The sequence below is a fragment of the Rhinopithecus roxellana genome, chromosome 9, assembly GCF_007565055.1.
Source record: "Rhinopithecus roxellana isolate Shanxi Qingling chromosome 9, ASM756505v1, whole genome shotgun sequence".
NCBI classification, from domain to species: Eukaryota; Metazoa; Chordata; class Mammalia; order Primates; family Cercopithecidae; genus Rhinopithecus; species Rhinopithecus roxellana.
Window position 1 is genome coordinate 120,041,115 of NC_044557.1, and position 20,851 is coordinate 120,061,965.

Here is a 20,851-nt window from a genome sequence, read left to right on the forward strand (position 1 = left end):
CAGCTGGGGACCCAGATAGAACAGAAAGTTAGAGAAAAGGTAATTTCCTTACATTCTCTCTCTCCTAGAGCTAGCATGTTTTTCTTCTGCTGCCCTTAGACATCGGAACTTCGAGATCTCCGGCCTTTAGACTCAGGCTTGCACCAGTGGCCCCTGGGTTCTCAGGCCTTGGACTGACAATTACACCATGGACTTCCCTGGTTCTGAGGCTTTTGAATATACACCGAGCCACACTTTCAGCTTCCCTGGTTCTCTAGCTTGCAGATGGCCTATTGCGGGACTTCTCAGCCTCCATACTTCTGGGAGCCAATTCCCCTAATATAGCCCTGATTAATACAGTTTGAGAGAGTTGTTGCTTCCTGGAGCCCTATGGGAGAAAAGGGGAAGATACAAAAAAAGTTTTGGTGGTTATGTTTCCATTCATGTTTCTGTGGATTTGATCAGCCTCGTTTATTGAGTCAGAAAATTCAGTATTCTTAATTATTCATGTTTGATTTTTCTAAATTAATTTGCACATTTAATATAATTCTCAATTTTAAATAAACACAACTGAATTTTTTTTCATAGCCTGACAGACATTGGCAACAAATAATAATTAATCTAGAAAAGCAAACAGGCAAGGATATTAAAGTATGAGTCATGAGGGTGTGTACTAACATAAAATATTGCAATTTATTAAAATTAAAGCAATGATAACTAAATAGTGTAGTATTTTAGCCAGATGTACAAACTTCTAGACAGATGTACAAACCAAGAGAATAAGATAATAAATTCAAGAATAACATACACATACATACACTATATATGTTAATATGTGTATGTGAATACATATGTATATATGTATACATGTATATACGATTAAAGGAAGCACCAAATAATATGTAAATAAATTATATTGGTACCATTTATTATCATTTGAAAAACTGTAACTCAACACTTCAAACGTGCTAATTTAAAGTGTCTGATTAAAATTACAAAAAACTAGCCAAAAACAACTGAAAAACTACCAAAAAATGATTTTATACTTCTAGAACTCTGAAGTATTAAACACTTTATAAATTTGAAATTATAGGTATAGCCACAAAGAAATGTATTGACAAATTTGGCCATTCTCCTGGTGAAGAAAAATTAATGTAAAACAAAAAGAATGCAGCCAAAGAAGGATATTTGCAGCAAGTGTTAAGGCTATATAAAGAATTCTTACAAATAGAATAAAATCAGAAATATAGACAAAAGACATTATATATAATTCAGACAAAAGAGAGTATATTTTAGTAATTAGAACTCAAACAGGAGAAAAATAATTATTATATCTTCTAGTCAAAGAAATGCAAATTAAAATAACAAGGAGACAGTATTATTAAATCAGATAAATTTTTAACAATCAGACTCAATGTTAGCATTACTGGCAGCCTCAGTGCCCACTTGAACTGATAAATAATAATGTAGATTAAAAACTAGAATTATCTTTCAAAACTACAAAAATATTTATTTCTTTTGATACAAAAGCAAATTTCTTGAAACTTTACACATGTTTTTATTGCAGACTCATATGTTTTTTTTAAAAAATAATTCTGTTTAATTCAAAATTCAAAAATAAGACAAGCTCTTTAGAGAAAAATGTTAAAAGCCAAGAAGAAAAATAAATTAATAATCACTCAAAATCCCACCATTAAAAATTAACCACAAAATTTGGTAAATTAAATTTCCTTAATATTTTCCTAGGTATACAAAATGTTATATCATTGAGCTCATAATATATAAATTTGTGTAATACAGTTTTTGCTTTACTTTTTATTTTTAAGTCATTAGAAAGTTGGCAAGAATAATTTTAATGATATATAATTCATTCTTGTATATTTCCATGCTTTATTTTACTATTTCTTTGTAATTGGACATTAAATTACAGATTTTCAACATTTAAACAAATGCATTCTATAGTAACAAAAGTTTCAAAAAAATCCAAAAGTATAATAATATAAGCGGTTAAAACAGAATAAATCAGTCTGGTGCGTGGGCTCACGCCTGTAATCCCAGCACTTTGGGAGGCCAAGGTGGACAGATCACAAGGTCCGGAGTTCAAGACCAGTCTGGCCAACATGGTGAAACCCCATTTTTACTAAAAATACAAAAATTAGTCGGACATGGTGGCGGGTGCCTGTAATCCCAGCTACTCGGGAGGCTGAGGCAGGGGACTCTCTTGAACCGAGGAGGCAGATGTTGCAGTGAGCCCGAGATGGTGCCACTGCACTGGGCAACAGTGTTTCAAAAATAGAATAAAATAAGATAAAATAAAACAAAACAACATAAAATAAAATAATCCATCCATGATCAAATTAATGAAAACTGCAGTACAATGGAAATAAGCTTATGATACAGTGTCCATCCACCAAATTGCAGCTCAGGGCTTAATTATTTTAAGAAACTTTTCCTGGTACATTACATTAAGGAGATGTTCACCTCACTTTCATTTAATATGTAGAACTTCCTGACTTGTCCATGCTTTGTAGTTCCAGTTTTACAGTGCCTCTTTTTTAGTTGCCCTGTGGGCACCCCCGGACATGTTAATGGTATGACTGACTGAGTAAAATCTGCTAATGAAAAGACTGAATAAGAGTAGCAAATCTTTGCTCATGTTCTCCATCTCTCTTTTTTTCTTTTTTTTCTTTTTTCCAGGTAGTGGTTTTCCTTTTTCTTGTTAGTACCAAGTAGGCATACATTAATCGTGGTTTTCTGAGTTAGGAACAAATGATTTTCAAAAGATTTGGAAAACATACCGCCGTAATTCTATCATGAGGTTCCATGCAGAGAGCAACAGTTCAGTGTGAAGAGTCAACACTGTAGATTATTGACTTCCTGTTTGCCTTGGCAGACGGAGCATCAAAGTCAATCTCAAAAATCAGCATTTCCATCAGAAGACACCTCTGATAACAGGTCATAGACAGGCCTGCTTTTATTATTAATGCCAAATTAGAAGAGGAAATAATGCCTAATATCTCGCTTGAAAGCAGCATTTACTACATACAGCTTAGACCATGAAATTTGGGTTTAACTTCAGCAATAATAATCTAGGATGATATTTTTTTTGATTCTAGCAGCTAGAAGGTCCTAACAAGGTGAAGTTAGACAAGAAGTCTGAAGCCATTTTTCATCAAGTTCATTTCACTCGTGAATTAATAGGGTAGAACATCTATGTGTGTTTACTCTCTCCTTTTGCCTGTTTCACCCAAGCATCCTGCAGATGACTGTACTATGCCCTACGCAGCGACACTTTGGCTGCCCAAATCATTCGAGACATCTTGGCTTATTTTGACTGCGCCACAGTCAATCAAGGCATCTACACTTTGCTTGTAACTGTCAACAGAAAGGGTGCCTTGTGGTCACACACGAGGGCACAAGTGACCCAAGTCAAAGGACAAGGAAAAGATGGAATATTTGTTATTTTTGTCAGTCATAAAGGGAAAGATTTTTGCCTTTCTTTTTCTAAAATTATGTATGTCGTTGCTCGGCAGACTTTGAAAGAAAGTGGAAAACTTAAAAATGAAAGAATGCAGAAAACATCATAAACATTAATTTTGTTGGTTAGATTTTGCTATTTACAAACTGTTTCACTGTTATCATGACTGTGTTATACAAGCGTGCATGTCAGTTTATGCAGCATGTAATTGTTCCTTTAGGGAAATAGTATCTTCACTTAAGGGTGAGAAGAAAAAACACGATTTTTCTTTCTACAAATAGGCAATGATATCTTGCATGAAAGTATACTTTTTTGCTTTGTTTTCACAATTCATGAACATGTGCATATAGACATACATGCATACATACACAACAGGGACAGACGCAGGCTTAAATTGGTTTGATAACGGCATGGCATTCTCAGTAGTCTGCAACAGAGATTACATGCCCAGCTTTATACTCTCAAATTAGTTTCATGGAATTAGTTTTTCCCATATTACTCTTTGTTATAATTTTCATCACTAAATATTCCAGTGGATTACACATTTCATAAGGAGATGGGATCTCATTCAACATTGTAGCCCACAATGTAGGAAAAAATGTTAATCCCATGGCATTTATAAAAAGAAAATTACATTAATTACATTTAATTTTAAATTTTGTTTATAGACTATTTCTTCTACATATAAAACCAAGCTCTTTAAAATTTAATTTTTATAAACTCAACAAGTTTATATACTGTTCTAAATTATATCTCTTCTTTAAAAAAATTTCCCTCAGATTTGAGTCTGTTTGATTCTTAGAATTTTCAAAATTATATAGGTTTTATTGAAAATATCATTTATTAGTGTAATATGCCAAAAATGTAACTTTTCAAATGGCGAACTGGTATATACTTAGATGCATTAAAATCTCCTATAAATTGATGATAATGATGGGTAATATTTATTGAGTGCTTATACCTGTGCCATTTCACAGGATATTTAACAATCCTCTATTGAGTCATCTATCTCTGTTATTATAATACCCATTGTATAGAAAAAGAACACTAGGCTCGAGAAAGTTAATTAACGGTCTAGGGTCACACCACCATATCAACTGGAGTTAGAATTCTCTCTCTCTTTTCACTGACCCCAATGCTTCCACTCTTATGTACTTTGCTCTATAGTTTGCTTAATAATATGTGTGTGCCTTTCTGACATCTCTGTCTCCTCCCTAATATGTACTAGCAAACTGCATTTACTATCTTCCTGTTTTTATGGTTACCTAGAGTTTGTCTCAGTGGTTGTAAATGATTTTCACATAATCTGCAACTCTGATGAGTAACAGAAAAAGGCAATTTTTAATAAAAGCCTTTTTGAATAAAAGCGAATGCAACAGAAATAATAGAAGCGATTATTGATAAAAGTACAGAAAGTTAGGCACTGAATCCTATCCTGAGGGTAAAAAGCAATAATTTCTCTCAAAGTATCATAAGTTTATACTTGGTCTTTAACAATGGTATGTAAATACAACAACCACAACTAAGGAGTACGCTCTTGGAAAGAAGGACATCATCAATAATTCCTATTAATGTTACAGAAACATGTAATTCAAAATATCATATTTTCACATGGAATACTTGGATTCCACTAAACTTGTGCATCTTTTACAAACCCATTGGTAAAATTCATGCCACTGAGAATGGTGGAGGTCTAGATATCATACCACTGAGACAGAGCCTGAAAATCAGACCTGCCACATCCATCATTCTGACAGCTAGCCTAGGTTGTCTAACTCCAGATACATCTACTCTTCTTCAGAACCAAATAGCCAAAGTCAGCTGACTTTGGTCAAGGACACTTTCTCCTTATTTCTTAACTAGGAGAGGTGAACGAAGGGCTGTTTCTTCCCCGTTGAGACAGAGTATATTTTTACCCCCTTGGATTCAAAGAAAAGAACGTTTTTTGCTATGTGACTTTTAGGAAGCAGCATGACAGTGCTCAAATAGAAGACTGAATCCCATCTCTAGTACTTATCTGCTCTATGAACGTGTGCAAGTGTCTTAAAACCTCTCTATGACTCAATTTCCTTTTCTGTAAAGTGGGAATAATAATAGTACTTACCTCAATGGGGAGCTATGTGGATAAATGTGACCATTTTAGTAAAGCACTTATCACCATGCCTGGTACATGGTGAGCACTCAGTGAACATTAGCTTTGCTTCCCAACAGTCAGCAATGTCTAAAATGGTGGCTAAAAGCATTAGTGTGCTTATTTCCCATAGAATTCAGCAGTCTTGCTCTACTGACTTTCATCTGCCAAACTCTTAGTAAATGAACTGCTTCATTTCATGCTGAACATTCCAACTAGGCCCTTTCCCTGTGATCCTCCAAGGAAGGAGAGGATAATGACTAGACACAGAAAGGTATCCTGGTGAAACTAGAGGATATTATGCTAAGTGAAATAAGCCAGGCACAAAGGGACAAGCACTGCATGATCCCACTTATATAATATATCTAAAGGAGTCAAATTCCTAGAAGCAGAGGGTAGAATGGTGGTTACCAGGGACTAGAGGGAGAGAGAAATGGGGAGTTGGTTTTTAATGGGTGTACTCAGTTATGCAAGAAGAAAAAAGCTCTAAAGACCTATTGTACCTCATCGTGTTTATAGCTAATACTGTACTGAACAACTAAACACTTGTTAAGAGGTTGTATTAATCCATTTTCACACTGCCGATAAAGACATACCTGAGACTGAGTAATTTATAAAGTAAAAGAGGTTTAATGGACTCATAGCTCCATGTGGATGGGGAAGCCTAACAATCATGGTGGAAGGTCAAAAGCACTTCTTACCTGTCTGGGCGAGACAGAATCAGGGAGCCAAGCAAAAGGGATTTCCCCTTATAAAATCATCAGATCTCAAGAGACTGTTCACTACCACCAGAACAGTATGGGAGAAACCGCCCTCACGATTCAGTTATCTCACGCTGGGTCCCTCCCACACACACACAAATTATGGGAGCTACATTTCAATACGAGATTTGGGCGGGGTCAAACCATAGCAGAGGTTAAATCTCATGTTAGGTGCTTTCTAACCACAGCAAAAGAAAAAAATAGAAATAACGAAAAAAAAAAAAAAGGAAGGAAGACGGAAAAAGGAAATGAAGGAAGAAGGAGCCTGAGCTGGTATCCCTCCAATTCCTGGGCCAAAAGTAGAAGTATGCACTTCAAATGCTTTCCATTTGTTTTTATTAAGTCCGTTTAAAAAATGAGAGACCCAAAAGATACTTTCAAAACCTACATTAGAGTTAAAAGTTATCTGACACTTTGAGCTAGATTCTCCCAATCTGTCAGCTGCTGTCTGCTAGAGAAATTTTATGCCCTGAAACAGTTGGGGCACACAATAATTCCTAAGTGTGACTTCCAGGAACACCTACTTTACACAATACCAGTATTAAGCATTTAAACTCCTAAGCTTTAAAATACAAAAATAATCCAACCAACACAGTGAAGATTTTAAGGGAGCTGTGACTCCAGTAATTTCAAAGTTATGTCATCTAATTGTATAACATCCTCATCTTTTCCGGAACATTTATTTCTCAGATTAAATGGAAGTATATAAATTGGTATGTGGGATTTGGAAAAATAATTTGTGGTTCTCCTAAATATAAATGGTAACACTATAAGCTATTATATATATATAAAAATTTTAAAGGGGACAGCAAAGAATATAGTCACAAGAATTAGAAATGTATAGCAGAATAATTACAAGTTTATGTCATGCATTCTGTCATTTCTGATAATACATGGATGAGACTTCTCACAGAAAAAAGTCTATAAGCACATTTGCTCACAATTTTAGTCCTAAATTTAGTAAGGGAGTGTTTTCACTAGCCTTATAAAGTCAGAGGGAAACAGCTCTACCCTTCAAATAAAGATCATGATGATTAAACACTTAAAAAGTGAAGAAGTCGGGTAGCTTTAAGTTGACCAAGGTAGGCAGTCTTTGATGGTTTTTTTTTTTGTCCTTGAATACGAATACAAATGTTAAAAAAGACAAAGATTTTGAATGTCTTCATATGCAGATTTACTGTGACATCTCAAAATTTTTAATACTATTGGACCTTTTTTAATATATATTATAAAACATCTTCTAACATGATATGATTTATTCCTGGAAATTAAATTTTAAGGTATTTCAGAAACATAAATATATAAGGTAAATTAATTTTAACCTAAAAATATTAAATAGAACATTTGCAAATATAATATCAGCATAGTTATTAGAATATGTTTAAAAATAGGCATGTACATTTCCATACCTATCAAACACTTAATAAAAGATGACTCCTCAGGACAATTTGCAAACTATGGTTTCATCTAGATATATATTGGTGTAAATCAGGAACTTTCAGTTCACCATTTTTCTAAGCAAGTATGCCATAATCTTTGCTAGCTCTGTTTCCGTGAGGCCATCATAAATCTACCACACTGTACTGTCTTCTCAGAATGCAGTCAAAGATTCAAATACTTGAAAGTATAGAGAACTAGACATAGAGCAAGTCTATCTTCCTAGTCAGTAATCTCAATCACCTGTGGGACATATTTCATTTTAACAAAATCTTAATAGAAATGCCCTCATCATGTGTAAAAGCTAACCCTTTATTATTATACTTTATTGAAAAAGACCTTTTCTGTTACCCTAGACAAATGAAATAGGAATGGACAATCTTTTCAATGTATACACATATGTGGTTTGCATACAATGTCTACTAAATTAGCCAGGATGGACTATAGTGAACTAAATGCAAACCTTAATTCAAATGGCATAAAACATTTTTCTCGATTTGCCACTGCTGATATTTAATTTGCTTTGATCTAAACCCACTAACATTATCCAAGTGGATGGAACAACTAAGATTCATTATTATGGATTTACTTTTAATACTGAAGGTGTCTGTTAAAAGAAAAGTAAAATAAATGAATAAAAATACTTAATTTTTAGTCTTCAAAGTTAAAATGCTATACAGAAACCAGAAAAAAAAATTTAACCTGTTCCTTTTTTGGAATTATACTTTATAGTTTTGTATTTATTGAATGCATTCATAGGCTCCCTTAGGATGTGAAATGTATGGAAATATATGTGCATTACTAAAGAAAGAACTAAATTTATTCTTTCCCCACATCATGCTCTTCTTTGCAGTAGAGGTTTTTAATTCAATACAGAGCTAGAATGAGATGGAGCCAATTTCCTGGTCTATATGTGTGACAAATGCTGAAAGTGGCACAAGATTAACAAATTAGTTGAAGTATAGATCTTAAAAGATTTTTTTCTGTGTCTCTAAATCGAAATTCATACTTTATTTGAAAGGAAGGCTTCTTTATAATTCAGTAATGAATAAGGGTATTTTATTTCTTTGTATTTAAGATGAAAAATGAAATATATGACAACATCCTAGCAATTTTTTAAAGCAAATGTTTTATTTGTAGGAAAGCTTATAAAATTATCTATCTGGAATATGAAATTAGTATAATTATCTAGTATCTTAGATTAATAACTACAATGCATAGTTAGCTAGATCTGTAAAATTACTTTCAAAATAGATAGTTATTCTCTAAATAAAAGCACAAAATGAAAAGCAGAGGTACCATTTATTTAAATTTGTATTTTCATGGTTAAAAATATGCTTAAAAGGAAAAGTCCTAGATAAATATACTTGCTTTTCTAATAACATTTGTTAGCTTGGTTCTAAGTAAAAACTATCAGGCTTGGCTGTTTTACCTAACCTCAGAATCGTGTACTTGATATAATCCAGATATCTAACACCAAACAATAAAAACATCTGCGACAATAAAAGCATGTAACAGTTGTGGAATTGTTTAATTTGGGAGAAATGGTTTGTTTAATAATCACATGTGCATGAATTGATTTCTCCTCTTCGTCAAGAAACTTTTACATTTTGCGAATGATTTTTTTTAAAAAATCAACTTAGGATGTGAAAAGCTTTATAAAAGATATCCTGAAATACGTGTTTTGGAATTGGTTCACTCATTCCACTTTAGAACCTTGTCATGGTCCACCTGTTTTGCTTGGGCTTAAATTATATAAAAATAACAGCATTTTAAAGCAAGCACAATCTTACTTGTTGTACCCAAACATGATAACACGCTTAAAATTCAAGAAGAGCTCTATGCAGGTTGTACCTCTCAGTCACCCAATCTCTTTTCACATATCTGTTCATGTTGACAGACTATGTCATAATACATCAACAGAAAGATCAGCACAGAAGAACAAAATTTCATCACCTGACAGCAAGAGGAAAACTGATTTTCAGTATTAAGTGTGTAAAAATATACCATTAACTCACTTCCAATAAGTCTACTAGCTTTAAAAAATAGGGCATCTGCTATAATCACAAATATATGCTAAGGCAATTAGGTTTATGTCTTTGGTGTCACCCTTTGACTGACAGCCTATTTTCATTTACACTTTTATATGATTTTTAACTCGATTTTGGAAGCAACTTAGATAATTTTTAAAAAATAATTTCTTAATGAGGCATGTAGTTGTGTGCATGTAAAAATATATCTACCAAATGTTTTAAAGACAGTCTTTCTTATATTAACCATGAGCAAAAACCTACTGACCATTGAAATAGAAATGGGCATTTAAGCTTCTGATAAAAGTTAGGTATCTTTTATATGCAATATCTTGCTCTGTTGTGTATGGCTTTCAGTAGAAATTTAACAATATCTGTAATAAATAATGTCTTTTGCAGCCTAGGACATCATCTGTCACTTTGGCTTTAATTTTGCCCCTGTTTGAACACCCTACAACATATGCACTTCTCTTTTGTCTATTATCCTAGAGTTGTGCTATTCCCAAATATTGACATCATCTACTTTTATCAGCATTAACTGCTCTGCAGCTTCCCAGGCTCATGCTCAGCTCTATTTCTTCCTATTGATTATCTTCCTCACTCCAGCAGGTAGCTAGCCAGCGAGGCTGTCCTGAGAAATAGCTTCCAATGACTTTATACGCACAATTTACACGGAATTGTTTAAAGAAGATATTAGCCTCAATACAAATCAGTGAACCTCATTTAGTCAATACTGCACAATTCCGCTGTTGGCACCCTGTCACATGTTCGTCTTCACAGTCAGCTGCCGTACCCAATCTGCACATTAGCCATAGTATTTAGTTTCATATTAAAATGAAGTCAGATTTTTTCACTTTTGCTTTTCTTTTTGAAATCTTTTCAGTATACTTTTTACATCACCTCACTGAGCCATGTGATAGTAATATATTTTGAAATATAAAAACCTGAGATTAAATGTTTGATTTTTGACAGTGTTCTTAAATATAATAAATTCAAAAGGAAATACTGTTAAGTTAAAATGGAGTGTTTTTCATTAAGTCCAATCAAATGGTAGACAACAAAGGATCTTTTATTTGAGAATATGAAGTGAAAATGAAAACCAGAAAACCTTTACTAAGAAAAGGTCCAGCTAAATTATGTTGGAAGGAGGTCTCCAGATTGAGCCTGGGTGTTTCTTTTACTAAACGTGAATTAAACTAAGATATGCTCTGAAGAAATATCTTACAAAGAAACAAAACTTATGCTTTTTGGAGATGAAAATAAGGTCTAAGAACAGTTGACTTTGAAAATAATTCTAAAGAAAGATCACATATGAAAAAAATTGCCACAGCATCTGATCTTTTCTTATAATCATAACAGGGAAATGTTTAGAGTAAAGTAATGCTAGTCCCTTCTTTCTCTCCTATGGCAATGCTGTAAAATTCTAGAAGGAGTGTTTATATTTCAGAATTGCTCCTTCTTAAACTACTGGTTTATGATAGTTAATGAAATGATATCCAAATGTTGAAAAAGGAAAAATCCAAATGAAAATCTAAATGTGAACTACAATGAATAACTAGGCAATATAATGCTACTCTGAATGTTTGTGCATCTATTACAAAATGAACTGCAATACATTAAAATTCTTCAGTGGTAGTGTAATATATAAGTGAAGGTTTACATATAAAAGCTTTAGCTATCAAAAAAGGATCATTATAAAATATTATCCTAAACGTTTACTTGAAAATATCATTAACATCTTAGAATACATTCTGAAAGTTGTCATTACACCTATTTGCATATTTTTGTAAACCGAAATAGGTAAGAATAAAGCACACCGATCAAAATAGTCTATTTGTTATTAAATGCATCCTCTAGCTTTAGTGGCTGAGGGGCAGAAAGACTTGGGGAACATGAGCAGCAGAGAAAATAGTAGTTCTAGTTTTAGAGATTTTTAAGGTCTGTATATGTCACATTTTAACTAAAAAGCAACAATTGAACAAAAAGACGATTTTAATAAAAAGTGATAGTAATAGCAGCATTTTGAAAGTTAACATACAATAAAAATTATATAATAATTATAAATATCTCAAGATTTTCTTTCTTTTTCTATAAGATGCTAACAGTGATTTTTGTTTGACCTTTGCTTTCTTTTATTTTCTCTTTAAATAGCTTTAGTTAAGCCCAGGTAGAAAAGACATGCTAAAAGATGGGCAGACTATCTTGACCATACATCTTCTCACACATTTATTGCAAACTGACACTCATACAACAGTGTTTTTATTTATTTTTTAATCACAAAGATTCAACAAAGAACAATTCAGGTACCAAGGGAAAATCACACTCCAGGAAAAAGAGAAATGTTGTCACTGCATATTCAATCTGCGTAAATACAGGTATGGCAAAGATAATTGTAATATTTGTGTGATAACATTCAAAATAAGTCAATGACCTAAATATGAAAGGGTTTAGGTATAGTTATGTATATGCATTCATGTATAGAAATATTACATGTAATGCACAAATATAAATTCTAGCCAAAGCTAAAATGCACAAACATTATTAGGTTTTTTCAGTTAAAATATATTTTGATTAACATGTATTTATATATTAAGAACATTTCTACCAACTATGCTAGTCCATTTATCATGTAATATTCTTATATTAAATAAAGTTGCTTGCTTTATATATTGACAAACATAAGAATGTTCTCAGTAATGAAAATGTAAGCACAAACAATGGACACAAGATAGGTATTTAAAATTAACAGCAAAATAGTTAAAGATTTCAGAGAAATAAAAATGCTAATATTTTCCCCAAAAAATCTTTCCAAATTAACAATAACGCTTTAAGTGTAAGTCAATGTTGATTTCAATTTATGTCAAAACATGAAAATCTCAAATAATAACTTTTCATGATAACTTTTAAAAGAAATTAATTTTCTTTAAATATTTTGTTGTAATTAAATTTCTAAAAGAGAAAATTATTTTTGTTTTCTCAGTCCATTAAGACCTATCTATAGAAGAAAACATGATGCTAAACCTGAAATTGTTATAAACTTTATAAATTTTCATATTTATGATGCATATTAAAGATTAACATTAAAGATCTATAGTGACCACCTGCATAGATTACCAAGACATTGCCAAAAAAAAATGTGTATCATTTCACTGCATTAATTTTACCAGCAAAGTATTCTGGACAGATTCCAGAAATTTCAAATAAATATCTTTTTCATAAATATTTTGATGTGTATGATCTAGTCATAAAGACTATTTTACCGCCAAAAATTTAAAAGCATATTGAATTCTACGAGATTATCCTTTCTAGAAATGTAAACTTAATGTATCTAAAGTAAATACACACACAGGCACACACACACACACACACAGACATTTTGCCAAGAGACATTCTGTTTTGATTGTTAAAGTGAACTGAAAATGAACACATTAAGATGATTATTGCATTGTCATTTATGTAATTATGTGGCTTAAAAATACATAACCATTTCAGTAAGCCCTAATTTTACATGTTTAACAATACAAGTATTGTCATTATTAATTTTTATAAGGTGAAAATATTTTAAAATATTAACTAACATATTTCTATTCAAATTCTAAGACAGTGTTATTTAAAAATATACAATCAAACTAGATAGCTAATTGGATTTATTTCACAATTTTTAATTTGATTTTTCTATATAGAAAAATATGTGTAACAAAGTACAATATTAAAGAAATTAATTTTAGCCTTTTTATAGAGTACTTTTAGACATCTATTACCATCTATAGAAAACACAGATATATCATACATGCATACATATGCTTGTGTCTGTATGTATGCTGTTTATGTATTTTGCACAGAGAAGAAAAACATTGTCATAATCTAGAATAAATAGAGATGTATGTGTATGTCTGTGTGTGTGTGTGTGTGTGTGTGTGTGTAGAGAGAGAGATGGAGAAAAAAACTGGTACCTTACAAAAAAGTTAAAGGTAGGATATTCACATGTTTGAAAATTAATCTAAGGGTATTATGTTATCATATAAACATTATTAATGATTTATCACTCTTTCTCTTAATGTTTGGGGTGTGTATGTGTGTGCGTGTGTACTCACTAACAAGAAAGTGGATATTTGAGATGAAGGGAAAAGATAACTGTATGGAGATCTAAAATAAGGCACTTTGCTTAAAATTATTAAAATAAAACTTAAACCTATTGAGGTTTACTTTTCCAAAATATGAAATACTGAACCTATAAAATGGGCATTAGAATTACACTATATTTTGAAGATTTTCTTTTGAAAACTTTCCCCACGTAAATGCTTTTATCAATACTACCATATAGTACTATAAAATATTCTTAAGGCATGTATGAAAATATCATGAAATAAACCCAAAAGTTTCATCTTGCATCACAAAGGTGAAGAGTGTTAGTAAAGACAAAATTCCTTATCATTTGATTCTGCTATAACTGTTTCAAAACTCCTACTGTAATGCTTTTTACGTATATCATTTGTTGGTCTTCCAAATTTGTCCTTTTCTCAATATTCTAGGGCTGAAAAAAATAATATAACACTACATGTCAAGAATTTACATCGCTACCTAAGAGTTAATATCTTGGCCATCTTTAAGACTATGCATTTAGTTATAGCCTCAGTAATGCCAGTGTTACAGCATTCAAGTGATGCTATTAAAGGACACCTTATTAGTAAGTGGGCATCTTACTACGACCTGACTACTTAGATTTCTGAAGCCATACACACACACACACACACACACACACACACACACACACACATTTGTATAAAAACCACCTTATGTGAACTATTCATCCCCAAGAGGGTAGCAATAGTGTTTGTTGTCACGAAGTTGACAAAAAGCAGTACACAAAAAGTTGTATGTGATTATCAAGTAGACATATTCATTTCCTAATTCCCAGACAATTAACAAAGATAAAACTATACCCTCAGACGCCTCCCTTCTAATCGTAAACTAATGATACAACAGAATCAAAATACGTTAGGAGTGGGGGAGGGGAGATTGAGAGCCAAATACCTTTTCTGAGGCTCCACAATGGGTTGGGGGCCTAATTATTTTTAAGTATAATCCAACCAACCTCTTCTCATGCTTAGCTGCACTGAGTGACACTATTTGTGATGCCCAGTGTGCTGAAACTGAGCAGGTTGCTGTCAGTTTAAAAATGACTATAATAAAAGTGACCATGAAGATGGATCTTGTGATTTTGCGTTTCTAATCAGTCATCTGTGAAGAACACTTTTGCTTTGATTCAGCAGACTGGTGACAGCCATGATTGATAGTGCACGAGGATTAAAAAAAGGTTATTAACTGTCTTCCTATTAAGCTCAATGTATTACCCCTCTAGGTGCATCTCATACTTTAAGTTAAAGTACTTACTCAGGTAAGGTCAAGAATGAACTCTATGGAGATGGTATCCATCCTGTTGAAAACGAGTGAGGCATCCTTGCATTGATTTTTTTTTTTTTTTTTGTAGCATTTAAGCTATGTTTAATTCCACTGTCTTATTCATTAGCTAAAGGATAGAAATTTCATGCTTCTAACAGCATACATATGGAAAGTACTAAAGGTGTAGAAAATAGCTTTAAATGTAAAAATTTGAATGTAGAGATAACTAGCAACATGTGTGTGACATATACATGAATCTATACTTAAACAGATGGTCATATATTATACAACCTATGAAGGCATTTTTAATGGTAAACATTAAAATTGATTTATAATTAAAAAATAAATATCTGTGTTGTAAATGCAAAAAATTGCTTCAATTTTCAATCATCCATAAATGGCAAGTTCATGATAAAGAAAAACTTAAGAAAAATTCAAAGGATGTCTTAAAATACCTAGGCATTTGTTTTGGTTTAAATTCTTTAATTTATTAACTTCATCTCATTTTAATTTTTTAAGATTGGAAATATTAACATAGAAATGAACACTTGAGTGACAGCATCTTTAAAGAGCATACTATATGCAAACACATACACGGATAGTATTATAGATCCCGAAGTATTTAAAGTCTTCCAGTAACTGAGGACATGCCATTAAAAGAAATAGTAAAATATTAAATGTCACCATATTTCCTGTGCTCATTTATTACAAAAGCCAAAGTATACTGAAATTTTTTGAACTTTTTTTAAAACTTATTGTTAAAATATTTTAAATTTACAAATGTAGTTTCAGGAGATAAATTAAACATATGCATTTTAATTTTAAATTACAGTATTATGTTTCTTCATATGTTTTCCACTGTAAACACTAAGCACATGTTAAATGTAATGTGAATTAGACAAAAATATTTAAGGACATCAATACCTTGGCATTGAGGTAGCCATTTAAACAATAACCAAATCTCAGCTCTATGTGCTTGGCGGTTCCTCACTGAGCAACTCTGCACAGTAGCACAGAATAAGAAAATGTTACCAGTATGACATTAGAGTTTCAATGCAGGAAAAATCGTATTATGTCCAAAAGTTTTTTCTAGGATATCATGGCCTGTTTCTCCAGTGCCAGTAATTATGCCCATTTTGGGTCTATAATAAATTACATTTTGAAAATATACTGTTTTAATATTGGGACCTATCAACAATGAAATACAGAGAAAGTAAGGAAATGAAGTTCAAGATTTCATTGAATTTTTCTTTACAGCCTAAAACATTGGCTCTCCATCCATCCTACTTTGCTTAATATTGCAATTGCTGCTTTTAAAAGCCTTTCTAGTTCTCTAGCATTTTATGTATGCCAAGTACAATTTAAATACTTACACATTGAAACCCTCTTCATAAAAATATTAGATCAATATAAAAATTGTTTATTTAATGAATCGTGTTTATGTGGAGTGGACTTAAGTGTAGATTTTATAATTCATACAAGATTTCCTCAATAAGACAAGTTACCTTTGTTATTAAATGAATTTTCCTTTCTGTCCTATACAACTTCAGCAGGCAAACTTGCATTCTAAAATTTAGAAATCATGATGAGATAAGTGACTGAGGGAGATATTTGGTCAATGATAGCATTCTATATTCTTGTACAAATATTTGTCAAAGGTTTCACAATGAAATTGTAAGTTAAGAAATATGTTGTGTGTTTCTCGAAAATATTGTTTGCTTTTAAAATAAAAAAAGAACAATGCAATCCAGTCTATCTCATGGTAATTTACACAATGCTCTGAAATGTTAGTGAAATGCCCAACTTCCTCCATCTGCCTAATTCAAAATGTCTTAAGGAAAATGAGGAAATACAAAGGCTAGGTAGGCCTTAGAGGAACACGCACATTTCCTGGTGTCCTCTGTTTCTTATGGAATCAGGATCTAGAACGCACAGTACACGTAACACACATTTTATGAAAGAACAAGGCAAAGACGATTTCAGGTAATCTCCAAGGTAGTCAATTACCATTACCATAAATGAAATTAAAGTTGAGCAGACTCCAACAGTGGCAGACAAGAAAATTTTAAAATGCAACATCTTCCTTTATCCTTTTGGAACTCCAGAGCAACATCTTCCTTTATCCTTTGGAGCTCCAGAACAGAATGTTGCATTCATGTTCAAACAAATAACAGAACTGGCAAACACACACACACACACCCCTTGTTTGTGCAAACTCCTTCCATTTAGTTTTGAGCCTATTGTGACCTGTTTTCATAGACTGCTGGGATACAAGGCATCTTTAGTTTACAGTTTCTAAGACTTGGATTCCTTTTAGTTTAAAACTCTCTTCTGGGGTTCCTCCAAGCCTATATGCATCTCTCCTTCTCCTCCCTTTCTCCTCCAGAACCTACTAGGGCACATAAGGTAGGGGTATGGACTGGGTGGTGCACATATGTGTAGCCAGAACGTGGAGATCGGCAGCTGCTGTCCACTCCCAGACTGTGTACCTGAGCGCAGTGGCCACTCTGCTCTTCCGCCCAGCCCACTCCTGCCTGCAGTGTTGCTGCTGTCACGCCAGCCGGTGATTTGATAGGCTTGTCGGGTTGCCATGGTGTTGACTTCTTGCCTCTGAGGAGCTGCCCAATGACTGGAGGTCTGGGATTAAAGCGGGAAGAGGCAGCGGCCACAGCGAATTTCAGCGGCAGCTGCAGCAGCTAGAAACAAGAGGCAAGAGGACGAGGTCTTTAGGTTGCGTCCCCCTCCTGCAGTCAGGGCTGCCAGTGAGGGAAAGAGAAGAAAGGGTGCACAGTTGAAATGGTGACCACTGGAAGTCAGAAGATACAAGCTAGGGCTTTGAGACCCGCTCAGGAATAACTCATGAGCAATCAGCACGCGCTGAGAGGAACCGTCTTCCAGAATTCGTTATTATTCACATTAGACATTACTGGAGTGGGTGGTGGGACCGAGAGTAAAAAGGTGTTAAAAGGGACCTAAGTGGTTGATACATTTCCCCCACTCCCTACCGTTCATTTGGGCAACGAAATAATTTGAGAGATGTAAAGGCGCTGTACGGTGAACTTTATATCATGGAAACTGACTTAACTCCAAGAAGCGAAAGTGCAATTAGACAGCAACTGAGTATAAGAAAATAGTTGCCTTGGACGGAGGCTGGTGGGGCGGGGGGTGAGGGGGCGGGGAAGTCAGAGAGTGCATGTGCAATGCACAACCCCAGACGGAAATTGTAAACTAGGAAATGAAAGGGAAAGAAACCGCTTCTGTTATAAATTAGTAGGTAGGTGAAGGTTATGCAAAGAAGAAAAGGGAAAGTAAAGCTGTTAAAAGAATAGAATAAAACCCCCGGGAGTTCAACTCGAAATCCCCCTTTACTCCCCAATCCAATGGGAGTAGGAGGAGGAGAAAAAAGTGCATTCTGGTGTGATGAGAACTCTCTGGAATGTCTGGAGGAGAGGATAGAAGTGTGAGGGTAAGAAGACCCGGGTGCTAAATAAATCGCAGGAGAGATAAATGGGGGAGGAGCAGGGTAGGAAAGAAACAGTCCGCGATTCACCCAAGGGACTAGAAGATTCAGAGAGATTCCAGCAGAAGGAAAGGAACAGAAGTTCAGGCTCCCAGCGTAAGCAAAGGAGGAAACGACAAGAATCCCTAAGAGAAAAAGAGGAAAAAGGTGTGTGCTGCTGAGGCGGGGCGTGGGAAGACAACCTCAGTCAACTACTGGAAGGAGCCAAAGACAGTCAGCAATTACTAGGACTTCGGCCAGAGAGGGCAGAAGATTGTGTAGACAGGCGGTCAACCAGAGCAGCGCGGGGCAAGATTCACGAGTGCGAAGCCAGGTGCCGCGAGGTCCGCGCCCCGGCTCCGGGCGACGCAGGGACTTTACTGGCAATGAGAAGGGCTGCTCAACCAGTCTGCCGGTGTCACGATTCCCCGCGAGTCGCAAGCACACGCCTCACTAACTACTTTACAGCCACTTCCATTGATTTTCTTTAACAAATAAACATAATACCCGTTACAGCAACACTTCCTCTTGCTGCCGCAGCTAGAATGCCATAAGCTCTAATGACTGCATTTCTCCGGACAGCAGTTTTCACATCTCCAAATAAATTGTTTTCCTTCACTTCAGGTTTGGAGAGCCTAGTCCTCGCCCTTCTCTATAATTTGGGAATCATCTTTAAGAATAGATAGAAGACAAGTCCAGACACTAGTTTGTAAATCTGGTAGGGCTCACTCTTATTTGCATATTAATTTTGCTTATAAGAAGTAACTCAATTTGGGAGGCAACGGCCGGCAAAGAAATCGACTCCTTTACATCTGCAGGGAAATCAACATTAGTTCGGCAGGCACACCTAAGCTACTGCCCTCGAGTTGTCTCTTCAAATATTCCTTTAAAAATAAAGTATTTATTTTAAAGTAGCCCCCCTTCAAACGCCCGTTTCTGCTGAGGTTCTTCCATACATGTCAAAGGGTTGTTGAATTATTCATTATTGTAATTACTATCATCATTGTCATTATCCCTTTCCATGTGGAAATAATTTTATTATCGTAATTTGATATCTGAAGAATTTCCTGTTAGTCGTTTGATAATCATTTTTTTCTGCTGAAAAGAAAAGTTTTGTTTATAAATGAGATAGAGAAAATGTTTTAAATGCTTTGATGTTTGCTATAGATTTCCGTTTATCTAATCGATCGGAATGCCAATAAAATCGATTAAAGGTTTAGTGTTTTACAAACAACCATTTTGTGCTTTTTGATTTTACGTTCAGAATGATTTTAATAAAGCTAATGCTTTCCTTTAACATTCTCCCTTGAAAAAAAAAAAAACTAAATCTTCATCGTTTTTCCTTTTATTATTAGAAATTGCCACTTAAAATTCTCTTAATAGGAAAATAAACAAAAAATATAAGCAATGGCTGAAATGGTTTAAATTTCATTCTCTTATTGCTCAAGGTATTTAAATAAAGCCCTTTAAAATCTTGGTGAATTATATGCGATCATTCAGTGATTGCGGAATATTAAATTAAACTTAGATAAATCCGCATTGAAGGAGGCAGCACCCAATCCTGAATTTATTTCCCATTTTCTCTAACAGCATCACTGCGCTCCTCTCTTTGCAATGACAATGTGCCAAATCTGGGCATTTTGAAAACATTTTCCATATGCTTTAACAGGGGACTGATAGACAAAGAAGAAAAGGAGATGATCTTTTTGCTCTGAGGTATATTTTCTTTAACCTTTTTCTCTTAGACTTTAGTTGATAATCATTTTAAAGCAAAAGTTTGAAAATAATTTAATGCATTTTTTTTTTTTTTTTTTTTTTTGCTTTCACCTTTTTCTATCTTGTCATTTATTTCTGAATTGTGTTTTGGTTATAATTTAATGTAAAGCTACCATTCCTGTACCTTGGCAAACCACATTTTCTTTCAAAATCTTTGATTCATTTAGTTTCTGCTAGTTGTCTTAAGTAATTAAAGATAGAAACAATTACACATTTTGTAACTTAGATCAGATGGGCTGTTGTTGTTGTCGTTGTTGTCGTTGGTTTTGCTGTAGGATTTAATAGTTCTCTTGTATCTAATATTTAGGGACATTACATATAGTGGTGGTGGCTTTTCTTCAGCTGTAAATATCTGCA

The 20,851-nt window shown here is 33.8% G+C and overlaps 1 long non-coding RNA gene across 1 annotated transcript in view; it reads right to left on the reverse strand.

The window, feature by feature from the left end:
- Positions 1 to 20,851, reverse strand: part of LOC104682282 — a 76,413-nt gene that overhangs the window by 48,157 nt on the left and 7,405 nt on the right. The window contains exon 2 of the long non-coding RNA XR_750676.1: positions 17,709 to 17,915. This is a non-coding gene — a long non-coding RNA (uncharacterized LOC104682282). The remainder of the gene's footprint in view (positions 1 to 17,708; positions 17,916 to 20,851) is intronic.